Source organism: Spermophilus citellus (genome assembly GCF_964194105.1).
Source record: "Spermophilus citellus genome assembly, chromosome: 2".
Taxonomy (NCBI): domain Eukaryota; kingdom Metazoa; phylum Chordata; class Mammalia; order Rodentia; family Sciuridae; genus Spermophilus; species Spermophilus citellus.
Window position 1 is genome coordinate 239,427,527 of NC_138183.1, and position 8,036 is coordinate 239,435,562.

An 8,036-nucleotide genomic window follows, 5' to 3' on the forward strand; every position below is an offset into this window, starting at 1 on the left:
GAAAAAAAAGAAAAAATAAAGGAAGGGAGGAAGAAAGAAAAAATGAAAACATAGACTTGGGTCCCTGGTGGGAAATATAAATTTTGCTTAAAATATTTCATAACATAACATAGCATATTGTTAATTAATTCCTCTATTTTTGCAGATAAACCATCTCTCACTCACCCCTTCTCCTCATTCATGAAATCATGCAGCTAAACTATAATGTGGATATTGACACATGATCCATTTAGGAAGAAAATAGTATTTGAAATAGTATTTGTCACATTTTTGCTTTTCTATTTGGGGACATTACTGGGTAACTTGTTGATTATCACCACCATCAAGACCAGTCGGGCACTAGGCAGTCCAATGTACTTCTTCCTTTTCTATTTATCCTTATCTGACACCTGCTTCTCTACTTCCATAGCCCCTAGAGCAATTGTGGATGTCCTTTGGAAGAAGGCCACTATTTCTTTCAGTGAGTGCATAATCCAAGTCTTTTCATTGCATTTCTTTGGCTGCTTGGAGATCTTCATCCTCATCCTCATGGCCATTGACCGCTATGTGGCCATCTGTAAACCCCAGTACTACATTACCATCATGAGCCACCAGGTCTTTAGTGTATATGTAGCTGTGGCCTGGCCTGGGTGGGATCCTGCTTGCATTCTTTAGTTCAGATTTTTCTTGCCTTGTGTTTGTTTGCCTTTCTGTGGTCCCAATGTGATGGTCCACTACTTCTGTGACTTGGAACCCTTATTGAAGCTCGCCTGTGCAGACATATATGTGACCAACCTCCTCCTGGTGTCCAATAGCGGGGCCATTTGTACAGTGAATTTTGTCATGCTCATGTTCTCCTATATCATCATCTTGCATTCGCTGAGAAACCACAGTGCAGAGGGGAGGAGAAAGGCCCTGTTCACCTGCATCTCCCACATCACCATGGTCATCTTGTTCTTTGGACCATGCATGTTTATATATACAAGGCCTGCAACCACCTTCCTCATGGATAAGATGATAGCTGTGTTTTACACCATTGGAACACCTTTGCTCAACCCTATGATTTACACACTGAGGAATGCAGAAGTGAAAAATGCAATGAGGAAGTTGTGGAGCAAGAAATTGGTCTCTGATGACATGAGATGAATGCCTTCATATTTTGTGTTGACCTGGAAGAAGTAAAAAGAATATTATCTTTTTATTGTTTGGTTAATATACTAAAAACTTATCTCCTATGGGTTAGTTCCTTCTGGAAAGGAGGAAGTGTACTTACAGACACTAATTAATGTTGAGTCAGGTTTAGTAGAGGAAGAATCAGCAATCCTGAAGAACCAGCATCACATAGTTGATGTCAGTGTCTGCTGCCATCTCCAGCAGTAAACAACTTCCAGGGACCATGGCTGCAGTAACCTTCAAGTGCCTGGGTGGCTGAGCATGGTGAAACAACTTTCTAGACCCACTGTGTGAAAGCAGAGTGTCCTGATTTTCTCTGGTCAGGGGAATTTTCACTTTTTCATCCTAGAGTTTGAGATGGGTGTGGTCTTGCCAATTCCTGAGATGATCTCAAGTCATCTTTCTTACTGTCTCTGGGCAAAGTCTTTTAGTGTTTCTTTAGTGGCTAAAATGTTGTTTTTAACAACCACATATTCATTAACCCACTTTTACTTGTAGTTTTCTGGCCAAACTGCAAGTTTTTCAGATTTTTCTGCTTTGATTTCTACTCCTGATCATCACATTATTTGGATAAAAGCTGCCAGCAATATCCTTGCCACTGCCTGAATACTGTTTCCTAGAATCTTTTTCCACCTGATTAATTCCATAACTTTTATATTCAGCCTCACTGAGAGTGTCAGGACATGGGGAAAATGTAGACAACTCCTTTGACAGTTTATTTTGGGGCTCACAGTTTCAGAGGTCTCAATCCATAGGCTGCAGACTCCATTCCTTGAAGTTCAAGGTGGGGCAGAGCATCATGGTGGAAGAGTGTGGCAGAGGAAAGCAGTGGGTGATATGGCAATAGGAAGCAGAGAGACAGATAGCTAGAGAGGCAGAAAGACAGAAAAGGGAGGAGAGAGAGAGAGACTCCACCTTGCTAGGGACAAAATATATACACTAAAGGAAAACACCCAATGAACACCTCCTTCAGCCATGTGCTACCTGCCTATAGTGATCATCAGTTAATTCCTATCAAGAGATTAATGCACTAATTGGGTTAAGGCTCATAACTCAAATATTTTACTTTCTTGCATTTTCTCACACATGAGGTTTGGAAGACACCTCATATTGTAACCATAACAAGTGGAAACCAGAGGGAAAACAAGTAATCTTATGAAAGTAGAAGGGAGAACAAGAGAGTAAAGAAAGGAGATCAGAGGAAGGGGGCAGGAGTCGGGCAAGGGGTGGTGCTGGATAATAAATTAATCAAATTATCTTATATGCAGGTATGTCACAATAAAATCCACTCTTCCGTATAATTAGTATGCAGAAATACAAATTAAATGAAAGAGAATCATCTTCAAAGCTTATTTTGTTCTTAGTTAAATATAGTTATACACATAGCTGAAGAAAAAAATTAAAGTAATCTTTTAAATAGAGTCTTTTGGCCATCATCATTTAAAATGATGAAGATTTTCTTAGAAATGTTTTTTCCTTGCTGATGAATTTCCACTATGAATAGATTGTATGATTTGGAGGAAAATATGTAACATATCTTTGATACCAGCAAACCATATTTGAAGTCTTGATTCTACTTGAATCCTACCTATATAATTCAAAATTTAAACTTGACTTTGAAATAATCAGCTCACGGAGATTCCAACATGGCGGCGGGCGCAGAGAGATCAAGTCTCTGACCTCTTCAGCTATGAAGGCATAGGGAGTCGTAAACAACCTAAATCTGTTTGCTCAGGATCACTAGGCAATGCTGAGCTGACGTGGACCTGGGGCGAACAGTCTGGGCCTCTCAGAACACACACTGAGCCCGGATCGGCTGAATTCAAGCTCCCGTTCGCCTGCTTCCCGCAGACAAACAGCTGTGACTCAGCACTAATCCATCCGGCTGAAACAACTGGTCAGCCCTTCTCATTCTCCGGAGGTAAATGCCTACCGAGCCTTCATAGGTAGTGGCCACAGGTTTGAAACGGGGCTTGGGAGAGACAGCAAGGACCCACCCGTTGCATTGGTCGCCCGGCAAAGGGAAACGAACTGTCGCCATTTGCAAGAGATACCACCATGGCAGAGAACTGACATCATCAGACTGCGGCGGAGGAGATAACTTCATTGAAACCTGCGGCTACAGGTGTGTAATTCCCTAGCCTTCCCTCTCCACACATCGGGGAAACCTTAAGGGCCCCTCCCAGCTCTCCCATAAGGGCCCCTCCCAGCTCTCCCGTGAGCACGATAGCCAGACCGAGGGAATCAGAGGTGGCGTGGGACCCGCGGCACCGCTCCCACCACTGCTGACAGCTGAGGTCTCTTGCACCAGCTACCGGGGGTGTGGCTAATGGAGGGCAAGTAAAATTCGCTGAGGATTCTCAGCCCCAAGCTCTACAAACTTAGGGTCTGAGGGAATGGCAAACTGGGAGAGTGTGCCCAGTCGTTCATGAAAACAGGGCTCCTGGGAGCAACAGACCTGGTGTGTAGCCAGTATTGTGGTGAGCGGCACCCATGAGAGGGGCCTGGCTAGAGAAAAAGTAGGAAGTGATTAGACACAAGAGGAGGCCCTAGGCACTCAGGATTGGAGACTCGCCCAGTCTGAGAGGAGCTGCTACACAGTGATTGGTTCCCGCGTATTGACAGGAGAAACTTGGCCTGGTGGGCACAGCGCCACCTACTGGAAGAGAAGTTAATCAAACTCTAAGACTGCATTTATTAGTTTTTTTTTCTTTTTTTTCTCTCTCTTTTTTTTTGATTTGGGTTTTTCTTTCATTTTCTTATTCTTTCTTGTTGTTTTTTTAATTTTTTTTATAATTTTTTTAAATTTTTTTTCTTCTAATTTTAATTTTTTTTGTCAAACTATTTTATTGATTGTTTAAAGCATTACATAGCTCATGATATATCATCTTTCATACATTTGACTCAAATTGTGTTTTGAACTCCCATTTTCACCCCAAATACAGATTGCAGAATCACATCTGTTGCATATTCACTTTTTTACATAATGCCATATTAGTGACTGTTGTATTCTGCTACCTTTCCTATCCCCTACTATCTCCCCTCCCCTCCCATCTTCCCTCTCTACCTCCCCTGCTGTTGTTCAATTCTCTCCCTTTTTTTCCCTCCCCCTTGCCCCTCATGACCTCTTAGGATTTTATGTATCATTGAAGGTCTCCTACCATTTCCATATGCTTTCCCTTCTCTCTCCGTTTCTCTCCCCCCATTCGTCTTTGTTTACTGTAGTCTTTTCCTCATGCTCTTCCTTCCTCTTCTGTTCTTAGTTGCTCTCTTTATAACAAAGCAGACATTTGGCATTTGTTTTTTAGGGCTTGGCTAGCTTCGCTTAGCATAATCTGCTCTAATGCCATCCATTTCCCTGCAAATTCTATGATTTTGTCATTTCTTAGTGCTGCATAATACTCCATTGTGTATAGATGCCACATTTTTTTATCCATTCATCTATTGAGGGGCACCTAGGTTGGTTCCACAGTCTAGCTATTGTGAATTGTGCTGCTATAATCATTGATGCAGCCGTATCGCTATAGTGCGCTCTTTTAAGGTCCTCAGGGAATAGTCCGAGAAGGGTGATAGCTGGGTCAAATGGTGGATCCATTCCCAGCTTTCCCAGGAATCTCCATACTGCTTTCCAAATTGACCTCGCCATTTTGCAGCCCCACCAGCAGTGTACAAGTGTATCCTTTTCCCCACATCCCCGCCAACACTTATTGTTGTTTGACTTCATAATGGCTGCCAATCTTACTGGAGTGAGATGGTATCTTAGGGCGGTTTTGATTTGCATTTCTCTGATTGCTAGAGATGGTGAACATTTTTTCATGTACTTGTTGATGGATTGTATGTCCTCCTCTGAGAAGTGTCTGTTCAGGTCCTTGGCCCATTTGTTGATTGGGTTATTTGTTATCTTATTGTTTAATTTTTTAAGTTCTTTGTACATTCTGGATATTAGGGCTCTATCTGAGGTGTGGGGGGTAAAACTTTGTTCCCAGGATGTAGGCTCTCTATTTACCTCTTTTATTCTTTATCTTGCTGATAAAAAACTTTTTAGTTTAAGTAAGTCCCATTTGTTTATTCTTGTTATTAACTCTTGGGCTATGGGTGTCCTATTAAGGAATTTGGAGCCCGACCCCACAATATGTAGATCATAGCCAACTTTTTCTTCTATCAGACGCAGTGTCTCTGATTTGATATTTAGCTCCCTGATCCATTTTGAGTTAATTTTTGTGGATGGCGAGAGAAAGGGATTCAATTTCATTTTGTTGCATGTGGATTTCCAGTTTTTATTATTTTTTTATTATTTTTTTAATTTTTTTTATTCTTTTTTTATTTCCTATTTTTTTCTTCTTTTGTCTTTTCATTTCTTTTCAATTATCTTATCCCCCCTTCCTTGAATTCTACCTGCTTACTCTCATTCTCTTTAGTGACTTCTTCCCTTCCCTTCTAATACCTTTCCTCCCAAGCATCTAATAAATTTATAGGAGTAAACAGTAACTCATCAGTCAAACAGAACAAGAAGTAACATGAGCAGCTTCAAAAAGCAAGGAAGAAAAGGAGTACAAACAATGCAGGACAGCCTAAATATTCAGGAGGACCTAGAGTCATCAGAAAAATGGTCATAAAAAGAACTCAAGGAACACCTTAGACAGATGGAATGGAACCTTAAAGAGGATACAAGACAGCAAATTCAAGCAGTGAAAGAACACATTGAGAATGAATTACATAAACAGATAAAAGAAGAAGTTAAGCATCTTTATCAGGAGATAGAGATTATAAAAAATAATCAAACAATAATTCTAGAAATGAAGGAAACGATAAACCAAATTAAAAACTCAATTGAGAGTATCACTAACAGAGTGGAGCAAGTAGAAGCCAGAACATCAGATAATGAAGACAAAATATATCATCTTGAAAAGAGTCTAGCCAACTCAGAAAGGCTGGTAAAAAATCATGAGAAAAACATCCAAGAGTTATGGGATAACATAAAAAAAACAAACTTACGAGTCTTCAGGATAGAAGAAGGTACAGAGATTCAAACCAAGGGAATGAGTAACCTGCTGAATGAAATAATTACAGAAAACTTTCCAGAAATAAAAAAGGAAACAGATATACAAATTGAAGATGCATACAGGACACCAAGCACACAAAATCACAGTAGACCAATGCCAAGACACATTGTTATGAAGATATCCAATATACAGAACAAAGAGAAAATATTAAAAGCTACAAGAGAAAGGAGACAGATTACATTCAGGGGTAAACCAATAAGGTTAACAACGGATTTTTTATCATTGACACTGAAAGCAAGAAGGTCATGGAACAACATATTTCAAACACTGAAAGACAATGGATGCCAACCAATAATTCTGTATCCAGCAAAATTAAGCTTCAGGTATGACAACGAAATAAAAATCTTTCATGATAAACAAAAGTTAAAAGAATTTGCAGCCAGAAAACCAGCATTGCAAAGCATTTTGAGCAAAACACTACACGAGGAAGAAATGAAAAACAATAACCAAAACCATCAGTAGGAAGTGCCTCGGTATAGACAGAGGGCGAGGGGAAAGATAATTGCTGAGGGCCATTGCCAAGTAGGAATGATGCATAGAAATTTCCTTGCCAGCGTACCCCATGTTAAATGGACTTGCCTTGGAATTTTGCTGTTGACATTGCATGTAAGGTGACCTTGTTCAAGGACCAGGGCGGATCCGGGTTTAGAGCTGATCAGGTTTGAGGAAGTATCCCGGTCCTTGGGTTTAGGGCGTTCCCGGTTTAAGACAAGTTTAAGGCATTCCCGGTATAAGACAATATGGGTTTTAGGGAAGTTGGAGGTTGAAGATTATTGTTGCTGGAAATAGGGCATTCCTGCTTCCTGAGCTCCCGTTGAGTTCTCCTGAGATTCAGAAAGTATTTTGGAAAAAAGCCTCATGGAGTAGGTGAATTGGGCGGCAGCAGAACTGGGATTTCCCCAGAACGTGTGTGTAGAGGCCGGTGTGAGTTCGGGAATAAAGATTGCTGTTTGAATCTACAAAGCTGTGTGGTGGCTCATGATTCTGTGCCCAGCCAAGACATTGGCATTTGGCGGCCCGTGCGGGGAACATCTGAAGAGAAGGTAAGTGAAATTGCTCACCCCTGAGGAAGGCGAGAGAATGGGTGACCATTTCAAAAAAGAATGTGTTCTTGTTTTGATTTATTTTGTTTTTATTTCAAGTTGCCTGTTCATAGAACTTTCTCAGGCAAACTGGGGAAAATGGTTGACTCAAGGTTTGAAGTTGTTCGCCACCAAGGAAAAGAAATTGTTAGAGGAAGGAGGCACCCCAGTAAGACCAAGAACAATTAGGGCATATGTTGATACAGTACAAAAATGTAGCCCATGGCTTTTTAGAAACGAGTTATTAAGTATATCAATGGGACCATCATGGTATCCTGTAGAAGAATTTTTCTTCAACAAGAAAGAGATGGCTAGTTCTGTTTACTACATTTGTCTAAGATCTTGGTTTTTACAGACATCTGATTAATTACCAAGCTAAAGTGTTAAAATATCAACCACTAAATATAAAATCAAGTACTCTTTACTTATTAAGTTCCATAAAGTAATAATATATTTAAACATTATGTGTGTTTTCAATAATTGGTAAATAGAAAAAGTTTAATATTGCTTTGGTCTGTGTCTTTGCTGAAACAAGGTTACTAAGTGTTAAGATTCTATCAGGTGTAATTTATATACAAAGAGTATAAGAAGTTTCAGTTGATTTATAAAAAGGGTTAATGGTTAAAAAAGAGATATAAAAAGATTCAAGATGTGGAAATATATTTTAATATAAAAGGTTAAAGGAAAAAGAAATGTTTCTAGATGAGATAATCTCTGTGCGGTAAAGTAAAAAGTTGTA

The 8,036-nt window shown here is 39.9% G+C and overlaps 1 pseudogene across 1 annotated transcript; it reads left to right on the plus strand.

Moving 5' to 3' along the window:
* Positions 1 to 528: 528 nt before the first annotated feature.
* On the plus strand, positions 529 to 1,125 carry LOC308641814 (olfactory receptor 4C16-like; annotated as a pseudogene). The gene has a single exon. The product of its transcript is annotated as an olfactory receptor 4C16-like (transcript).
* The last annotated feature ends 6,911 nt before the right edge of the window (positions 1,126 to 8,036 follow it).